The sequence below is a fragment of the Macaca mulatta genome, chromosome 14, assembly GCF_049350105.2.
Source record: "Macaca mulatta isolate MMU2019108-1 chromosome 14, T2T-MMU8v2.0, whole genome shotgun sequence".
NCBI lineage: Eukaryota > Metazoa > Chordata > Mammalia > Primates > Cercopithecidae > Macaca > Macaca mulatta.
In genome coordinates, this window is record NC_133419.1 from 56,675,175 (window position 1) to 56,694,933 (window position 19,759).

Genomic DNA, 19,759 nt, shown 5'->3' on the forward strand with positions numbered 1-19,759 from the left:
GTGACAAGTTCTTTTAAATATACTATTGAGATCCCACTTTAGGTTCGTTATAAAAAGTAAAGGAATTGAGGTATTTTGAATTTTGTGATGGCGACTGTAATTAATGATCACCTAATTATAATCCCCCCATTTTAGGAAGTGACTTTGTATAAGGGAAACGAAATTCCAAATTCCCATTTCATTCTTGTTAAGATTAGCTTGAAGGGAGAGCTTCCCATGATGGGATAATCCTCTCCACTAGGACGTGGTTTGTACCATGTGGGCGTATCTCTGGAGAGCTGGCTCATTGATACTAGAGCCTCAGGTAGAGCAGCAGCTGAATGATTGACTCCGGAGAAGTTTCACTGAGTGCTTAGCAAGTGTGAAGCCCTAAGCCAAAGACTATGAAAGACCCAAAAATTCAGAATCCACATGTATATAGTGAACCTTTAATTCTGTGAAAGACATAGACATTTGGGATGAGTGGCAGGAGACAGTGTGTCCATTGGAACTGTGAGCAAGTAGGTGTCCTGCACAGTAAAGCATTGAGGGCTCATCCTGTGGGATAGGAACATGTCTAAGTCACGAGCCTTATCCTCAGAGAGGCCTAAAACACCTACAGCAAAGAGCTAAGGATTAATATCAAAATACAAGTGGATCATGGAGCAGCTTAGAAATATTTCAGGCTGCCTCTGGTATAAACAGAATGATGAGGGTTTAGAGGTAGAAGAACTGACTATAAGCAGAAGTGTTTAAGGAGGCTGCATGGAGAACAAGGGGCATCATCTTGGCCCTTGGCAGGTTGGCAGGATTTGACTTGGCACAGAAGAGGGAAGCTGTTTTATGAAACCAGGTTCATTTGTTCCCATCTGTAGGTTCTGCCCCCTCCACAAGCAGCCACATCTTGGCTCACTCCTCCCCTCCTCCCCATCGTGATGACTATGAGCCTTCTCTTGGAGTGTCTGCCCAGTGGGCCCTTCAGCCTGGGCGCTGCTTTGGTTCGGATGATACTGTCTTCCACTTGTCTTCTTCCAAGGTTAGATAGTGCCCTGACCTCTGGGGCCAGCAGCCTGTGGGGGGGATCTTCCTTCCGATGTCACCAACCTTACCAACTTCTTGAGTATTGATTCCTTCATACCATGCTCAGCCTTCTGGCTCCTTGCTACTTACTCTCTCAGCGTAGACACTGTCCCCTCCCCCTTTCCCCGGACATAGGCTTCCAGGTTGCAATTCCATGAGTGTTTATAACAAGCCTCAGCAGTACACTTTAGGCCTTGCTGTCCTTATGCCCTCTGGCACGTCCTTGTCTGTTGCTCTGTGGACCATGGTCTCTGGTCTAGAAACCATCCCCTGCAGTGGGGAATGATATACATGGGGACCTTAGAAGGGCTTGTAGGAGCTGAGGCTGTGGGAATAAAGTGTGGGCCCTGATTCTGAAGGGACTTGATTCAGTCCTGAAGGGAAACCGTGTATTTTTGGTTTTTAGACACTCTGTAATTTATTTAATCAGACCTTTATTGAGCACATTTAGGTTATCTTCAGTCTCTTTCTGTTAAAATATAACATTAATTATCCATGAATAAACATAATTTAATGTTAATTTTGATAATGCCACTGTTTTGGTGGGAGAGGCAGATAAGCTAGTAGTCTTCAGACAGGGGATATTTTCTAGATCCTTGACTTTCTGTGTCCCCTTTCCAAAGGCTGATCTGTCTGAGAATACAGTTGCACTCAAGGTGTTTCCTTTCTCAATCACTCTTCTCCCACTTTACAAAAGGAAGACATAGTCATTATTAATCTGGAGTCTTGCTATTTGTGTGCCTGATGTGTGAAAGCCTCCAGATTAACAAGCAAAGGAACAATTAGGACTATTATTAGGAAAGTGAATGACTGTGAGTAGCAAATCCTTTTCTAAGTCAGATGGTTTCCAATTCTTGCTTTCAACAAAATTGAAGACATTGTCAGTTGGTAGATAATTAAAAATAATTTTTGATTATAGGTCATGACATGATTTTGATTTGTAATTCTAAATATACTGATATTGCTGTATCAAAATTTATTTCACTTCTCCCATTCAAGTACTAACCAGGCCTGATCCTGCTTAACTTTTGAGATCAGACGAGATGGCACATTCAGGGTAGTATGGCTGTAGACTCTCACTTCTGTTTAGTTATTTATATGAACAAAGTTTCTTGGTGCTTACCACTATAAAAATGAAAAATTAATGCATTTTGAATAAAATTTTACTTTTTATGTTTAATAATGGTACCAATTTCTAAACCAATTATGTTTTGATTGTTTGCATATTAACAATAAAGATAATGAAAACCCAATCCAGAAGAATAATTTTCTTTTTTTTTTTTTTTAACATTTACAGATTATAGCCAGGTGGCTCGCACCTGTAATCTCAACACTTTGGAAAGGCGAGGCAGGAGAATCATTTGAGGCCAGTAATTCGAGACCAGCCTGGGCAACAAAGCAAAACTCTGTTCCTACAAAAATAAAAAATAGAAAGAATTAGCTGGGCAATGTGGTGGGCATCTGTAGTTCTAGCTACTTGGGAGGCTGAGGCGGGAGGATTGCTTGAGCTCAGGAGTTTGAGGCTGCAGTGAGCTATGATTATGCCACTGCACTCCAGCCTGGGTGACACAGCAAGACCCTGCTGGCTCATGCCTGTAATCCTAGCACTTTGGGAGGCCGAGGTGGGTGGATCACGAGGTCAGGAGATCAAGACCATCCTGGCTAACATCTCTACTAAAAATATGAAAAATTAGCCAGGTGTGATGGCAGGTGCCTGTAGTCCCAGCTACTCAGGAGGCTGAGGCAGGAGAATGGCGTGAACCCAGGAGGCGGAGCTTGCAGTGAGCCGTGATTACGCCACTGCACTGCAGCCTGGGCAACAGAGCGAGACCCTGCCTCAAAAAAAAAATATATATATGTGTGTGTGTGTGTGTGTGTGTGTGTATATATATATATAATAAATAGGATAAAAATGGAGGTTATAATCATAGCAGAATTTAAAAATTTATGCATTTATATGTATATATGTATAATAATAGATATATTGCAGAGAAATATAGGCTGATCAATAAAAGATTTTGAAGCATAAATATGAGGATAAAATTCTGAAGAGGAAATAAATGAAGAGTTAACAAAAAGGCATAGTATAAAATGTATGTTTTTTAAATAGATGATCCACTATGACATTTAGAGTCCATTGGATCATTTAGATTCATTTAAGAGAGTAATGTTGTATTTAATTTAAAAATGTAAATATTTATTTACATAAATAACAAGCCTCAGCTTGTTATTAAGATGAGTGACTCTGGCCGGGCATGGTGACTCACGCCTATAATTCCTGCACTTTGGGAGGCTGAGGCGGGCAAATCACATGAGGTCAGGAGTTCAAGACTGACATAGTGAAACCCCATCTCTACAAAAAATACAAAAATTAGCCAGGTGTGGTGGCATGTGCCTGTAATCCCAGCTACTCAGGAGGCTAAGGCAGGAAAATCACTTGAACCCAGGAGGCGGAGGTTGCAGTGAGCCGAGATCACGCCACTGCGCTCCAGCCTGGGCAATAGAGTGAGACTCCATCTCAAAAAAAAGAGAGAGAGAAAAGAAGAGCTACTCTAATTTTGGAGCCAAAATTTGGGATCCTTAGGCCAGTACAGGATTTTTTGTCCTGATTTTTGAATTTGCTTACATGAGAAGCCTTTATAGAGTCCTAAACATTAAATCAAACTCAATGTATGTATTTACTAAATCACCCTTACTGTAAAGAATTTAACTATATAAACTTTTTGTGGTCTCAGGAAAGGTAGCACGCGTGACACTTTTCTGGTACAGGGAATTACAGGGAATTCTTTGGCTTTCATGATGTCTCCATCATGAAATAAGTGAAAGACTTGAAATAAGTGCTGTGAGATAAGACTGTGAACAGTCCTGAAAAAAATTGATGACAATTTTTTTCCCATTTGGAACATTTGTTTAGCACAGTGAGAGAGACCTGATGTGGTGTTTGCGCAGGGCAGATTGATTGCACTCCAAGAGGAAACCATAAAGGGTTGAGTCGATACCACACAGAAACACGAGGTGGTGGGATGAGCAGTTTTTCCACATTTTAATATTTTCCGTGATGACACTGAAAGCCTTGCCCTTAGAGAACCCTGAGCCATCTAATAATTCATAACTCCAGACTCTTGAGAGGGAGAAATGCAGGTTTGTACCATTAAATAGATGTCCTGGGCCTTTCCTAAGAGAGGCTGGAAAGGAATTGAGGGCAGTCATCGGAATGTCACCAGCACAGCAAGGTAAGGGACATTGCACAGCTTTGATTCCTTGGGGAACAATCTCTTACTGATATCAGTATTTCCAGCTCCTGTTTTTAAAAAAGTCTCAGAAAAGCCTATCTTTTTTTGGGAGGACAGGAGAGAATCCTGTCAAGGAAGTAATGAGTCAGCACAGGGGACCTACTATGTGCCGTTCACAACTTGATACTTTGATAAACGGATTGTCTCAGACAGGAGGAAATCATGACTCAGAGAGATTATGTAAATCACTGAAGATCCAGGATTTGAACCTTTGTTCATTTGATTCCAGATTTCTTTGTACTACTTTGTGACGCCTTCTTGTGCTGAAATCATGGAGAATGGGGGATACTCCGGATTGAATTGGGGAACTCATGGTATCCAGCTAACTGGCCTGAAAACCCAAGTACCCTTGATCTGAAGGTGTTTGGGGAGAGGAAGAATGATGGTTAGAACAGAGGAATTGAGGAGAAAGACACCAGGAGTTGCTCGGACTGTCTCCGTTTCGTGGAAAGGGAATTTTGTGTCATGGCATCTAGTCTGTGGTGGTGGTTTGGAAGAAGTGGGTCCTGAATTCATCTGTTACCAGTTACCCAATGAAGGAAAATGGGAGAAATGTGGTATATGGGATTTTACAAAACACATTTTTCTTTTATTTTTGAGACATGGCCTTCCTCTGTCACCTAGGCTAGAGTGCAGTGGTACAGTCATAACTCACTGCAGCCTCGACACCCCAGGCTCAAACAATCCTCCTGCCTCAGCCTCCTGAGTAGCTTGGAATACAGGTGTGTGCCACCATGCCTGGATAATAAAAAAAAATTTTTTTTGTAGAGATGAGGTCCCATTATGCTGCTCAGGCTGGCCTTGAACTCTTGAGCTCAAGCGATCCTCCAACCTTGGTCTCCCAAAGTGCTGGGATTACAGGCGTGAGGCACCTGGCCTCACAAAACACGTTTTGTTTGTTTGTTTGTTTCTTAATTTGGACCAACATAGGAGAAATTTTAAATTTTTTTAGGGAAAGGGACTAAAAACAAAAACCCCAAACCTATTACCATCTTCACAACATGTAAGAAGAGACATTTGCAAACCAAAATAATAAGTTAAAAACAAAGAAAATAGGCTAACAAGACAGCAAAGAAAGGACCTACTTATCTATTTTATAGTAAGGTTAGATTTAAGATGTTTTGAATCATGAAAAATGATAGCATAAGTTTCTTGATATTTGTCAGTTTGGAAATTTTTATTTAGTAGTGCAACATTAAGAGAAGTTTGACTGTAGAGCTTGTTTCATGCTTTTTTGTAAAAATCATAGTTACTGTTGGGAGTCCATTTTGACAGATTTTGATGTAAACAGTATCAACAAGCATTGTAATTTCACTCAATATGGAATATTCTGGTAGATGGCAAGAAGGAGAGTGAGAACAGTTCTTAGGCTTTCAGTTCCGTGGCCAGGCCAGGAAGAAAGCCGGAGTAGCAGCTACTGTATGTGACTGGTGAGGGCTGCAGGAAGGGGCTGCAAGGACCTGTCTGCCCATGCTTTCTATATGGGGTGGGGCTAGAGGCTGCATAGCACCCTTCTTGCCCAATATGAAACAAGTAGGAGTCTATTTGAGAGGGATGCTGTGGATGGTAAAAACTTTCATCATGGCCTGGACTGATATTTAGGAGAGTCCCTCTTGTAAAGGAATTATCCTGTTTGGTTCTCCAAAAAGAGATCTACAGGAGAAGGCACAGACAAAGGCCCCATTATTTTCTCCAGGGCAGCTGTTCATTGCGCTGGTGCTGGGAGGGGTGTGGGAAGCTTGCCGGACTCAGGCCTAGGTGCTCAGATGTGGGAGTGTTCCTGCTGTTCAGCCCCATTATTTTCTTCTGAGCCTTTCTTGTGGGGACTTTTTGCAAAGTGCATTTTCCTCCAAGCAGCAGAATCTTAGCTTCACCTTTTTTGTGGTCTTGGTGCCCTGGAATTTTGGTGAATGCTGAGTGCCTGGGAACAGATAAGCCTGAAAGCACCTTGGGAACTCCCCAAGTCCCCTCTCTTTTGTCCAAGAGAGTGCCTACCTCTGCCTTTCCAGGGGCCATGCTGGGGGAAGTGTGTGTGTTGGCCTCTCTGGAGAAGGGCATGCTAGCTTCCCTGGCCTGTTTACATTAGTCTCATCCTCGCTGCCCTTGATTACAAATGAGGCATTGGGTGGGGGATTTCCCTGCTTCCAGGGAGGTCACTCCTTCCTTTTATCTGTGCTCTCAATTTTTCCACCTGGGGAAGAGCTGCCTTGAAAAAAACAAAAAACAAAAACAAAACAAAAAAAACCCAAAAAACCAAAACTCCCCTTAGCTTAACTCCTTGTCTCATAGACTGCCCAGTAAGTGGATCGGTTCATAATGAGGAAGCAATTCATCTGTCTCCTGAAATTCCCTTCCCCTGGGTTCTCTTAGGCCTTTTCTCATTCTACTGTCTCTGCTGTAGTTGTCAGCACTCCTTCCTAAGAAAACGAACAGTCTTCCCAGCCCAGAGTCTGGTCTGCTTCTGGGCGCTTCTTGAGCTGAGTGTTGATGCAAGGGTTCCTGGACCTTAGGAATGTGTGCCCTGGCACTTTGAGTAGAATGGAAACTCTTTGAGGTTAAGAGCTCCAAGTTTTTTCCTTCCCTCTTCCCCACTCTGTATGTAATGTCTGTGAGAGGAAGGAGGGGTCACTGGGGAGGGTGACCACTGGTGGCCCAGTTTGCTGATGTGGTCACCTCAGAAGGAGGGAAAGCCTGTTGCCCTAAGCATGGGTAAAAAGGTGGCCTCAGACCTCTTTGCTCTTCTGTGGAACCCCCCTGCCCACCTTTTCTTGTTTTGTTGAACAGTCTTGTTATCAGAGCCTCTGAGAGAACTGAGGGATCCTATTTGAAGCTCTTTCTTAAAGGTTACTGGAAAGTATAAGTGAATTTTACTTGGTGGTAACAACCTTTCCACTCTTTTCACAGATTTCACACCCTTTGGAGAGTTTCTTTCTTGGATAATTCAGGTAGGTTTTTACGTTTTGTTTTTTAAATCAGTGGACCTATTTCCGTACAGTGACTTCTTCAATTCCCCCAGCAAAGATCCTTGTTCGGGTCCCTTGAATTTCCTCCCAGTTCCACTGATGATGCTCCTGGTTTCCCAGGGCTTCCATCTCACTCCCACAGATTCCTGTCTACCTTATCATGTCTCAAGCTTTATTTCAGCTTCTATTAGGCCAAATTAGTATCCATTCTCTCTCTTTCTTCCTCCTCTTTTCTTCACTGGAAAGTTAATGTTTTGCCTTTGGGCTTTTCTTTCTAAGCTAGGTTTCAGTTCAGACCTTGGTGCTGTTCCTGTGTTATATTACTTCAGCATACATCTGTGTTGTAGGCTTAAGAGTGGTCAGTGCTTCTATGTTGCTATGAGATTTTAGCTCCTTATCCTTCTGATCAAGCTTTGTCTTGGTGAGCACTTTTTGTATCCTTTAAGAATTCCTTTCTCGCCCCAAGGTCATGAAGATAGTCCTCCTAAGTTTTCCGTAAATGCTTTCCCTCTTAGATAATATTCTCATTTAGACCTACAATCCTATCTTTAGATCTCAACCACTTTTTAAACTCGAATTCCTTTGTTCACAGCTTGTCCTCAGTTTAGGATTACATTTTTCCTCTTTTGTTACCCATCTGCTGGCCTTTGCAGTGGTCTCTTCGGTTTCCCTCTGTGCTGTGCCTACCCAACTCCCACAGTTTTCCTCTCTGGCGTAGGTCACAGAGGAAATATTTAGTTAGTCCCTGCCAAACATTCTGGTTGTGTTGTTTTGCTTAAAAAGACATGCAGTAAACTGTTTTGATTCTTGGTCTTAGTGCTGTAGGGCAGATGTTTCTCCTATAACGGAGGTGTTGTGGTCAGTTGGAAGGAGTGGTGGACGCCAGTTCGGAGAATTGGATTCTAATCCCTGCAGTGTTACTAGTTTGTGGTGGGATCTTGCACAAGGCACATTTATATGTCTTAATTTTCTTTTGTTAGAGGGGACCTTATTTCATGATGAAGAAGATAGGACTCTCTGGGTATGAGATGGGAATCCAAAGAGTAAGCCTGGAAGATCCAGGAGAGACTAGACAGGCAAGAGGCAGAGAACCATTACCGTGAGCATCCTTAGTGGAATTGGAAGGGAATTCACATGACTCCAAACAGATAAAAGTAATATATGTAGTCACTTTGAAAAAGTATAAAACATGGTAAGAAAAACTGATGGAAATTCTCTGACAAGGATCACTTCAGGAGATAACTGCCTATCTATCCCTCAGTGTGCTGCGGGTCCACACCTGTTTGCTGTCACCCTTGGGATGTGGGAGGTGTGGCCTTCTGCGGGTTCAGTTCCAGAATTCTTCCTCCCACCTTCCACCTCCTTCATAAACTCAGGAATATTTGAAACTCAGCCCAGATCTTCACCTGGCTTGGATTTCTCCATCATGTGGAGATTGGTCCTTGGAAGTTGTAGCTTCCAGAGACCTTCGCTATTTGCTAACATGTCCAAGCTCTACATTTATTGATTGTTGGTTCTGTACATGGCTATGTTCAAATTCTTGTGTCCTGAGGATGGTATGATTTGGTTCCAGTAAGGAAGGGGAGGGTATGTGGGGGACCCTGTCATCAAGAACTAAGAAATAAAGGGAAACGGCTGGGCGCAGTGGCTCACGCCTTTAATCCCAGCACTTTGGGAGGCTGAGGTGAGCAGATCATGAGGTCAGGAGTTTGAGACCAGCCTGGCCAACAGAGTGACACCCCATCTCTACTAAAAATACAAAAATTAGCCAGGCATGGTGGCGGGCGCCTGTAGTCCCAGCTACTCGGGAGGCTGAGGCAGGAGAATCACTTGTACCTGGGAGGTGGAGGTTGTGGTGAGCCCAGATCGTGCCACTGCACTCCAGCCTGGGCAACAGAGCAAGACTCCATCTCAAAAAGAAAAAGAAATAAAGGGAAACAACTGAGTAGGTGCCCTTTTGGTGTTCCTGAGAGGCAGGCCTTTGAAGAAGAAATAAAATGGTTTAACTTCTGTCTATGTAATCCCCAGCCCTCCTCCCCAAATACACATACTCAGATAGGCAGAGCTACATTTCTTCCTTATCCCTGTACCCTTCTGAAATGACTGAGATTTAATCAGATCTTGCATAGTTTAGACTTTTTTGTTGTTGTTCCAGTGAAAGATTTGCATTGGCTTCTTCCAGTACAGAATGAGTTGGACAAAGACAGTCTCCAAAGTATTTTGCTGCTCTGTGGTCCTTTGTAAAGCAAAAATTCTCCTAAAGAAGTACTGAGGGCCGGACATGGTGGCCCATGCCTGTAATCCCAGCACTTTGGGAGGCTAAGGTGGACAGATCACTTGATCCCAGGAGTTCGAGACCAGCCTGGACAACATGGTGAAACCCCAGCTCTGTAAGAAATGTAAAAATTAGCCAGGTTTGGTGGTGTGTGCCTATAGTCCCATCCACTGGGGAGGCTGAAGTGGGAGGACCACCTGAGCCCAGGGAGGTCGAGACTGCAGTGAGCTAAGATTGTGCCACTGCACTCCAGCCTGGGTGACAGAGTGAGACCCTGTCTCAAAAACAACAGCAAAGTAGCCAGGCGCGGTGGCTCACGCCTGTAATCCAGCACTTTGGGAGGCCGAGGTGGGTGGATCATGAGGTCAGGAGTTTGAGACCAGGCTGGCCAACATGGTGAAACTTCATCTCTACTAAAAATACAAAAATTAGCCAGGTATGGTGTCGCATGCCTGTAATCCCAGCTACTTGGAAGGCTGAGACCGGAGAATTGTTTGAACCCAGGGGGTGGAGGTTGCAGTGAACCGAGATTGCACCACTGCACTCCAGCCTGGGCAACAGAGCAAGACTCCGTCTGAGGAAAAAAAAAAAAAGAAGAAGTACAGAAGGATGCTTTTCTTTTCAGGGTTAGTGATGAGGATGAAGATCCATGCTCACCGTTGCTGTGCGCAACCCTGGGAGGCTCTCGCTGCTGAAACTTGCTAGAGAAAGTTTTGGAGCTAAGTAGAATAGTTCTGGGCAGAAGAGTTCCATAATTGATTCCGTATACTTTCAAGTAGGAGTTCTCTGTTATTTTGCAATTCTTTATTTATCTTTGAGCCCCTGTGATACTCACCATGGTTTTTTTTTTTTGTTGTTGTTGTTTTTGTTTTTTTTTTTTGAGACAGAGGCTGCTCTGTTGCCCAGGCTGAAGTGCAGTAGCGTGATCTTGGCTCACTGCAAGCTCCACCTCCCGGGTTCACACTATTCTCCTGCCTCAGCCTCCCGAGTAGCTGGGACTACAGGTTCCCAGCTAATTTTTGTATTTTTACTAGAGACGGGGCTTCACCGTGTTAGCCAGGCTGGTCTCCAAATCCTGACCTCCTGATCCGCCAACCTTGGCCTCCCAAAGTGCTGCGATTACAGGCGTGAGCCACTGCGCCCGGCCCTATATTCACCATGTTTTTATGTATTCCATAAGCCCTAACTCCATTGTGACCTGCATCCCTGATGAGGATGCCTCCTACTTTCCTGAGACTGGTAGAGCTAGGTGACATAGAACTCTGGGGTAGTTTCTTTTCTTTAGATAGATTGGTACTCCCAGCCAGCCAGCTCGGGAGAACAGGCAGTGAGCATTCCCCATAGGCTCTGTAGATGTGTTCCTTATGAATGTCAACAATGTCTGGTTGAACTAATAGTTTGATCTGGGGCTGGATAAGAGTTGTGAGCCTGTGTCTGGCATTTGGTATTTTCCCCCATTCTTTGATCTTCAGTTGTCCTAGGCAGGTGACCCAACTGGTGTCTGTCACATGATATCCAGTGTGTCCTCCCTGGCACTCCAGTTCTCAGTACTCACGAACCGGTTGGCTTCTGTATCTCTCACCAATCACAGGTAATTGAGGTCTCCCTCAGGTAAGTGTTCTTCAGATCCTACTCACATCCTCTTTAATCCTCATCTTTCCTTCTCTTTCTGTACTTACGATTTTGCTTAATTGCCTCAGGAAACACCCTCCTTATCCCCTTTCCTCTTTGCCTGTGGGATAAAAGCTAGCTTTGATGATAGCTGGTAAAAGTGTGAAACCAAGAATACTTCTGAAAGGACAGTCAGACATTTGGGAATGAAAGTAGATGGTTTGAAGAATCAGTGCCATCACTATTGTTCTTGAGAATGCTTTTAAAAATCCTTCCAGATATCCATCTTTTAATTAACCTCTCCTTCTTCCAGGACCACAGTTTGAAATATGTAAAAATTATTTATTTATTTTTTGAGTCAGAGTCTTGTTGTGTTACCCAGGTTAGAGTGTGGTGGCGCGATCTCAGCTCACTGCAACCTCTGCTTCTGGGCTCAAGTAATTCTCCCACCTCAGCCTCCCAAGTAGCTGGGACCACAGGCACGTACCACCACGCCCAACTAATTTTTGTTTTTTTGTAGAGATGGGTTTTGCCATGTTGCCCAGACTGGTCTTGAACTCCTGGGCTCAATTGATCTGCCCACCTCAGCCTCCCAAAGTGCTGGGGTTATAAGTGTGAGCCACTGTGCCTGGCCAAAAATGATTTAATTTTATTCCTCTTACATTTTGTTTTATTGCTAGTATTTACAGAGGTATTGTTTTGTGTCTTTATTATGTATAAACAGTATTTCAGCCATGTTGTTCGTTAATGAGCTTGTCTGCACATCTGGCTACCATGTCTGGTGTTGTTTCTGTGGAAAACTGTCTTCAACCTGTAAAGGGCGACTGCCTGAGAAAGGAGCTTTTAGTGAAAACACAGTCTGTTCATCCTCTGGCCCCTGCTGGTGATGTTGCTCTAGAAGAGACTGACTCTATTCCCATCATATGAAGAGGAAGAAAAGTGCTTCCAAGGGCTGTCCGGAGCTAGGTCAGGAAAGCTAGGTCTGTTCTCTTTAGTCTCTAGACTAGAGGAGCTGGAATGTGCCATGCCTAACTTTGCCTAAGCTCTTTTCTTTTTCGCACTATGTATCACACTGGGAAATACTTAAGCTTAACACCCAATGAAGTGTTCCACCACTTTGAAAATCATGATGTAATTATGACAGGATCACATTCTTTAAACATACTGTTTAGTGGGGTTAGTGGAATTGTCTCCTCTGATTTTTGACGAGGAAATAATACATTCTTGTTGCGATGCCATATCAGGCCTTAGGATGGAAAGCGTCTAATTTAAAGCTACGGACCTTTCCTGTAGAATGCATATGCTGCTAATCTACGAAAACTACGAAAACTGAAGAGGTCCCAGTGCACTATGTGTAAACTGCAGCATCTCCTTGTGGAATGAACAGTTCAGGAAAATGGAATGACTTTCCAAACTGTACTAGGTTCCAGGTGACTGAAAATTTCCCGTGAGGGTGGGAAAGCTTATCCAGATGTTCTTGCTTGGGGATCAGTGTGTGTCATCCCATTCCAAAGAAGTACAGTCACAGCTGATTTTATCTTTGTCCTTTCTGTGGTGCCCAGGGATGCTCTTTTTGAGTTCATCTTTGGTCTTGTCTCTCTGAGAAAAGCAGCATGCATTTTGATCTAGGTTTAAACAGTTAAAATCTGTGGCCACAGGGTAAGGTGAAACTAATGGCTCTAAGTAGCCAACTTTTTAACCTTTGCTTCATTGGCACCAGGCTGTGAGTAACTGAACTAACCAGCTGCAGACCCTTATTATGCAATTTTGAGGTGAGGATGGGTGAAATCCTAGGGGCTGGGAGACAGACATGTTTGGCTACCAGAGAGATGACATCAGTTCATTTACTGGTGCTGTGGAGAAAGGGGAGATTCCAGGTGCTTAGCCTTCTTCCTGCATGTGGGGGTGTCCAGAGCCACCCTTAATCCTATTAGCAGCCAAGGCCTTTGCTTGGGAAAAACCGTATTTAACTCTGTGTCTATGTGTTGACATAGGGACATGAAGTTGGAAGGCGTCTTGTATCTTTGGCTTCCCGAACAAAGCTTTGAAGAACAAACAGACATGTGTCTATATGTGTCTCTGTGTGTATTTGGAGGAAGCACAGGCTTCTGGGAGCTGTGGTACTAACAGTAGGACTGGAAAAAGCCTTATGACCTCTGAAGCATGACTGAGGGAATCGAGCTGGGAGGCATTGGAGCCCATCTGCTCACCAGCTTTGTTGGCCTGTCGGATGTTGGGCTCCCCCTCCGGTTCTTCCCTCCTCCCTCAAGATGTGTTAGAAAACGAAGCCTGCTGCCTGGAAAGCAGGTGACACCAAAGCTTATGCTAAGAGGATCCAACGTCACATCCGCGGACCTGCCTCGGCCTCCCTGTGACTGGATTGCTGCGGGTCTCCCTAAGACCCTTGCTCACACTCAAGTGTAGCTGCTGCTTACTGCAAGCCGTCTGGGGCCAGCCCAGGCTTGTTCTGTCGGGGCCTCTCCCCACCACTGTGTTCTCGCCTCCTGTGGGCTTTCACATACGAGGGCCTTACCATCCCTGAGTTGCCAAAGTCCTTGTTCTGAGAACCCAGTGCCTCCCCTTCAGGGCCCAGGAAGCTGTGGGTGAGCTCTTGGTTTCCTTCTCAGCCGGACACTTCTGGGAAACGATCTGCATTCCTTTCTGCCCAACTCTGCCTCTGGGGCTGTGTGGGGTGTGGCTGCCTCATGCCTCTGTGAGGAGGAATGCTAGCGCAGTTCTGCAGTTCCACTGAGACCAGCCATCGAAGGTAACCGGGAGTTTGAAGGTGGAATTCCCTTTTCTTGCAGTCCTGGAGCCAGGAGCTAGCTTTTCATGGATTGTGATGAGGTGTTGGTTCTTTTTTATTTTTATTTGGAGACGGAGTCTTGCTCTGTTGCCAGGCTGGAGTGTAGTGGCGCAGTCTCGGCTGACTACAACCTTCGCCTCCCGGTTGCAAGTGATTCTCCTGCCTCAGCCTCCCGAGTAGCTGGGACTACAAGTGTGCGCCACCATGCCTGGCTAAATTTTTTATTTTTTAGTAGAGACGGGGTTTCACCATGTTGGCCAGGATGGTCTCGATCTCTTGACCTCGTGATCCACCCACCTTGGCCTCTAATAGTGCTAGGATTACAGGCATGAGCCACTGCGCCTAGCCGAGGTGTTGGTTCTTTTAAAAATTTTCCAACTTGCTTTCCTGTCTCCCTGTCACTCTGGAAGGTGGGGGTAAGGGGTAGGAGGAGAGAGAGTAGGCTTAGTTCGCTGTGATCCATCTTTGGCACTGGAGATGGGTGTGGCAGATACCTTTTGTGAGGAAGGAGCGTAGGGGCAGGGGAGAGAATCTGCCTGTTGGTCTTGGTATAACTGGGCGTCTCCGCAGTCTGGCTGTGTTGACTTTCTGGATGATTTGTGAACGCATCCCCTGGCCCCTGAAGCCAATACCATCCTTACCTGGTTTGAAGTCTTTCAGAGTGCACCCAGCATCATCAGCTCCTGCAAGCAGAAAGGGCCTAAGGGAGCATGAACACACACTCGGTAGAAGTTAAGCCTGATTTTTTAAAATTTAAATTTAAATTTTTAGTTTTTTAGGGAGTGAGTGAGCCCTAGAGAATTAAATTTAATTTCTCCATCATTTTTTTAAGGAGACAGGGTCTTGCTATGTTGCCCAGGCTGGTCTTGAACTCCTGGGCTCAAACGATTATCCTGCCTCAGCCTCCCAAAGTGCTGGGATTACAGGTGTGAGCCACCCCGCTGTGCCCAACCAAGAAGTTGAGCCTGAGAGGGAGGCTCATTGCCCTGTGTCTACCCAAGGATGTGTGTGTGTGTGTCTGGAAGTGGAGAGTAGGAGTGAATGCATCTAATAAACTGGAGAGGATCTGGAGAGATGATGGTGGGGGCTGACTGTGGGGAGCACAAAAGCTGGGACTTTTGCAGAGGTGTGTTTGCTCCCAAGTGGCCAGAAGCCAGGAGTAGTGGAGAAGGTGGGTTTAGGCATGCTAAGTTATGCTTGCATTGCTGAGTACCTTGGGTATGATGGCCAGGAATGCTTTCCTCTGGGAATTGGGCTGATCTCCTGACAACCCTCCCCATTTTATACCCATTACATACTTATGTGATTCTTACCTATCAGGGAGGTCTTGGGGTCGTGTGTTGTAGAGCAGAGGCTCTGGGTCTGAGAATGGGCTGGTCAGCCAGAGGCTCCACCTCCCAGTGTGTTGGCTGCCTCAAGGATGCCATCCTTCTTTGCAGCTGCCAATCTTCACTGGTGTCTGTGCCTTGGCAGGATGTAGAGCCCTTCTCATGGGTGCTTTGCCTCTTTGGGGTCTTGAGAACAGATGGGCTTAATTTGAAGCAGATCTCCCTCTAGGACCCAGATCTGAAATACATATTAGACGACGACTACTGGTCTTGGCTTTTCTTCCTTATGTGTCTCTTTCTTCCTTTTATCTTCCCACTACTGTCAGGCACTGTGAGCAGCCGTTGCTGTCACACAGGTGGATCAGAACATGAAGAATGGAGCTAAATAGAACTGTCTGCATGCTGCTTTGATGTGCTCAGGCTCAGTTTCAGAGAAAAGGTGGATTGGAGCCTGTGATGGGGGCTCCTTTCCCCCCACCAGAGTGTGTAAAAGCAGGGAGGAACAGGTGGGAAGGCACTTTAGGAGTTGGGAGGGTGTTAATTCCACCTCTTCTCTCCTTCCTCTGTACCCCGCCATTCCCTGTGAGTTGTCAAGGGCTAGAGAGATAACAAAGATCTTGCTTTCCACTATCAGGCAATGCACCCCTCGCTGAATTTTTCAGCTCCACTGACATTGTGAGGCAAATATTATATAAAGCTTATTTTCTGACCTGAGGGAATTTATAAGCTATTGGAGAGACAGTATTTGTTAAACAAGTAGAGAATATCCAAGATCTTAACTGTGTTGGTTTATGGATCATCGATATATTTATAGTTCAGAACAAGAAAGTTGTATCTTATACAACCACAGAAAACTTTTCTTGGAGGAGGCAGGATTTTTCTGGTCTTTAAAGTTGGGCCAACTTTGTAGGGAAAAGAGAGGTGTTCACTCCAGTGTCAGGCAATGATCTACCTTGGAAGGGTAGGTGTGGCAGAGTGAGCAGAGCCAGGGACCTGAGCTCTGGAAGTCCTGCCATTACATAGTTGATGTGAAGTGACGCAGTGAAGGTGGAGTTTTGTGGAAATCTCTCTTGTAGATAGATGAAAATAGGATAATTTTGGAGAGGCCAGAGAAAGGCAGTGAGGAAGCCTGCTAAAGGGCATGGCAGGTCAGCAACAGGAGAGAGGAAGGGGGCGAGTCCTAGAGAATATTCCAGAGTAGACGAGGCAGGACTGACATGAAGGATGAACTTGAGGGGAAAGACAGAAGACGCCGACATTTCTGACCTGTGAGAACTGACCAATACTGACATGTTCTGTTTGCGAAGTACTTGGACTTTTCAAAGCACTTTTTCATTCAGCAGAGCGTTGTCTGGGTTCTTAGAGTTCATCTAATCTGGCTCCGTTTTATGGAAGGGGAGGCTGGGGAAGAAAAGGGAAGCGACTATTCCCAGCGCACACAGCTATTCAGTGGTGGAGCGGGACCCGCCATCTAGGCCTCTCCCTCCTAAGACAATTCTAAGACAACAGCAGCACGGAAGAGAGTGTGCAGTTGGCAGAAAGTCTGTCTGGCTGGATAACGTTAGGTGATAAACCAGTCTCTCTGAGAGCTGAGAGAAACTTATCTTACTTTTTGTCCTCCACTCTTTCTTGCCCCATCCCTGTTTTCCATCTCTGCTTCACGCTCTTGTTGTCTGGTCTAATTAACTTCCTCTGTTGGAGCAGCTTCCCCTCTTGGGTAAACTCAGACATGACCACAGCAAAGCAGCGTGGAATCTTCTGTTAGGTCAGTGTTCCCAGAGATGGTGGCAGCACTCAGCCATCCGGGTCAGAAGCTGGAGTCCTTCTGGAGCCTTGCTCACTTCTGCAGCTGGTCACCTCCCGAGTCCTTGTTTCTTACTAAAAGAGTGCTCGGTCCGCCCTGCTTGTCCCCATTCTCACTGCCCCACACGGCGTGTCCTTGAAAGCAGTGACCCCTCACAGAGTGGGTTCTTGTGGTCTGCATCCTGACCCCCAGCTTCCCTGCAGATGCAGCTGCACTGGAGCCCCTGAAGACAAACCAGGGAAGTGCTGCATCCTGTGGGGCAGGAGGCTTTGCTTTGCCCAGGGCTGGGCTCCTGAATGAATTTTGGTGCAGCCTTAACGGCTGAGTTGTGCTGTGGAAGGTGCACAGCTGTGTCCAGACACTCCTGGAAGAGGAAGTTGAGGTCATGAGGCTGAATTAGGCTTTGTGTGCTCCTTCTAGGTTCTCAGCATTTGTCTGGTCCTTTACTTGCTTTAGATCTCTGCCCTAGCCACTGTAGGCAGGAGCAGCTCTCTTCCAAGAGGTTCCCAAGGTAATAAACTTCATAGTCCCCTGAGTTTAGTCTGAATGGCCTTGGCCTTGGGGTCCATTCCAAGTTCCATAGCCAGCAGTTGGGTCCATGTCTCACATTTTCGTCCTTGTCTCCTCTACACAACATTGCCACGGTCCACCCCCGTCCCCCCTCCCCACCTCCAGTCTGGTGCAATAGGGATTTAAGGAGGAAATGGACTACCTGGATAGTAGAGGAAGGAAGTTTGTGGCTGGCAAATTGTTATTTTATTTGGAAAGTCTATCCCATTCTCTCCCGCCACTCAGAGCAGCAGATTAAGTCAGATGTCGTTGAGCTGTCTCTCTTCCTAGCCATCTTGGATAAAATAGAGGTACAGGCTTCACCCTTCAGAAGCTTGCTGAGACAGTCTTACTTACTAACAACAACAAAACAAAAACCACTTCAAGCCCCCAAATCCCAACCACACAAGTCTCTATCTTTGCCTCTGACAACTCTCGTGTCTCTCTGGGTCTTGGACCCTCTGTGACTTAGTTAAAGCAGTGGTAACTTGGTAACTGTCTTGGGAGCACGCAGAGAGAGTCAAGCCTCAGCTTGCCAAGTTTTCCCAGAGTATGCACCCCTTCTTCATCTCCTCTGGGCCTTTTTCTTAGAAGAGCTGTGTCATGCTTTACTGATGGTAGATGCTATCTGCATTGGAGATGAGTGGCTATAATCTTTACTGCCTTCGGGAGGACTGTGAAATCGTTGACTTCCTTTATCTGCTTGGGTTTGAGATGAGCTAGCATCTACCAGTTTTAGCCTCTGGAGTCCCATGGCCTTGTAAGAAGGGAGTGTTCTGCTGGCACAAGCTGTGCGGGGGACAGTAGTCCTTGACCCTTTGTTCTTTTCACTCTGCCTTCCTCCTCTCAGTCGTTCACAGCTCAGCCAACCAGCTAAGTGGGGTGTAGACAGTTGTATCACCCCAGGGTAAGGAGCCCCAGACAGGGAGGGAATAAAGGCTTTCTGAATTCTTTCTTTCCTGCACTTTCAAAAGGCTAAGTGGTGCTCAAGTATGTTCCTTCACATCCCTGAGAGTAATGCTCAGGAATTCCCCCAAATTTGCCACTCTGAGACTTCCAAACAAGCTTCCTCCTGTTTCTGTCCTTCGGGATCTTAAATTGCTTTCTACTCTCCCCGCTCCCTCCACATTCCTCTGCTTTTCCTTTCATCATCTTCCCTTCCTTGCATCCTGGGGTCTAATTGATTTCTCTATCGCACAAGTTGTTCAATGTTGATCTCTAAGTGAATGAACATTCATAAGGACCTCTTTTTACACAAAGGCAAACTAGCTGTCTTCCACATAAACATAGGATGGGCCCAGTGCATGTCTTATTAGGAAAGGTGCTAATCATTGCATAGATTAGGAACTTCTAAGTTCTTAACCTTGGGGAAAAAGAAGATGGTTTAAAAAATGGCATCTCCTGTAGGATGTTGATGTTTATTTAGTATGACTCATCTGTAGATCAGGGCCGCCTTCCATGTTCCTAGGATAAGAACTGGATATTGAAGGGCCACTGCTCTTCTCTCTCCCCAGGTCCTTAGAAGAAGCATCATAGGGTCCCTTTACAGGAGATAAGCTGGTATGTCTGTATCCCAGCAATCCCCAAAGAAGCTGAAATGCGGCATTCCTACCATGTAATGTTTCGGTTATAGCATTTAAGCCTGAGTCCTTGCTCACAACAGCTATCAGATAACAGCTTAGTATAGGAGGTTAAAGATCCACAAAAATTCACTCTGATAGTTAAAAATATCACTGTGATTCTGCTTGTAGTGAACCGTGGTTTGGGGAGATGATGGGTCAGAATTGTTTGGATTCCTGAGCTGTTCTGTATCCTTGATAAAGCTTGGATGGTCAGAGCCCCGACTGGGGGTTTTGATGTGACTAGCAGGAGGGACAAAGTGCAGGTCAGGCAGGACCCAGCTGTCTCTTCTTTCTGTGAGTGTTCTTTATTCCCCAGAGATGACTCCATGGGGATGAAAGTGGTAGTTTTCTATCTTCCTGTTCTGCAGGAGAACTTACTACAACCTCATGAAATCAGATGTGTTATCTTACTTCTCAGTTTAAGGGGCTCCAAAAGACTTGATTTCCAT

At 45.4% G+C, this 19,759-nt stretch overlaps 2 protein-coding genes across 37 annotated transcripts in view; one reads left to right on the forward strand and one right to left on the reverse strand.

Moving 5' to 3' along the window:
- The window catches only part of AKIP1 (A-kinase interacting protein 1), a 338,621-nt gene that overhangs the window by 64,462 nt on the left and 254,400 nt on the right, over window positions 1-19,759 (reverse strand). The window lies entirely within an intron of this gene.
- Window positions 1-19,759, forward strand: part of DENND2B (DENN domain containing 2B) — a 177,727-nt gene that overhangs the window by 23,986 nt on the left and 133,982 nt on the right. For 16 of the 36 annotated variants that reach the window (XR_013404043.1, XR_013404044.1, XM_077963484.1 and 13 more), the window contains one exon: window positions 7,257-7,297. The exons of 12 other annotated variants lie outside the window; for them this stretch is intronic. The gene's annotated coding sequence lies outside the window, so the exon portion shown is untranslated. Of the gene's footprint in view, window positions 1-7,256; window positions 7,298-9,494; window positions 9,706-11,062; window positions 11,182-13,869; window positions 13,969-14,846; window positions 14,984-19,759 lie in introns of those variants that run through there. 8 more of the 36 variants (XM_077963486.1, XM_077963499.1, XM_077963490.1 and 5 more) reach the window with 5 other exon arrangements.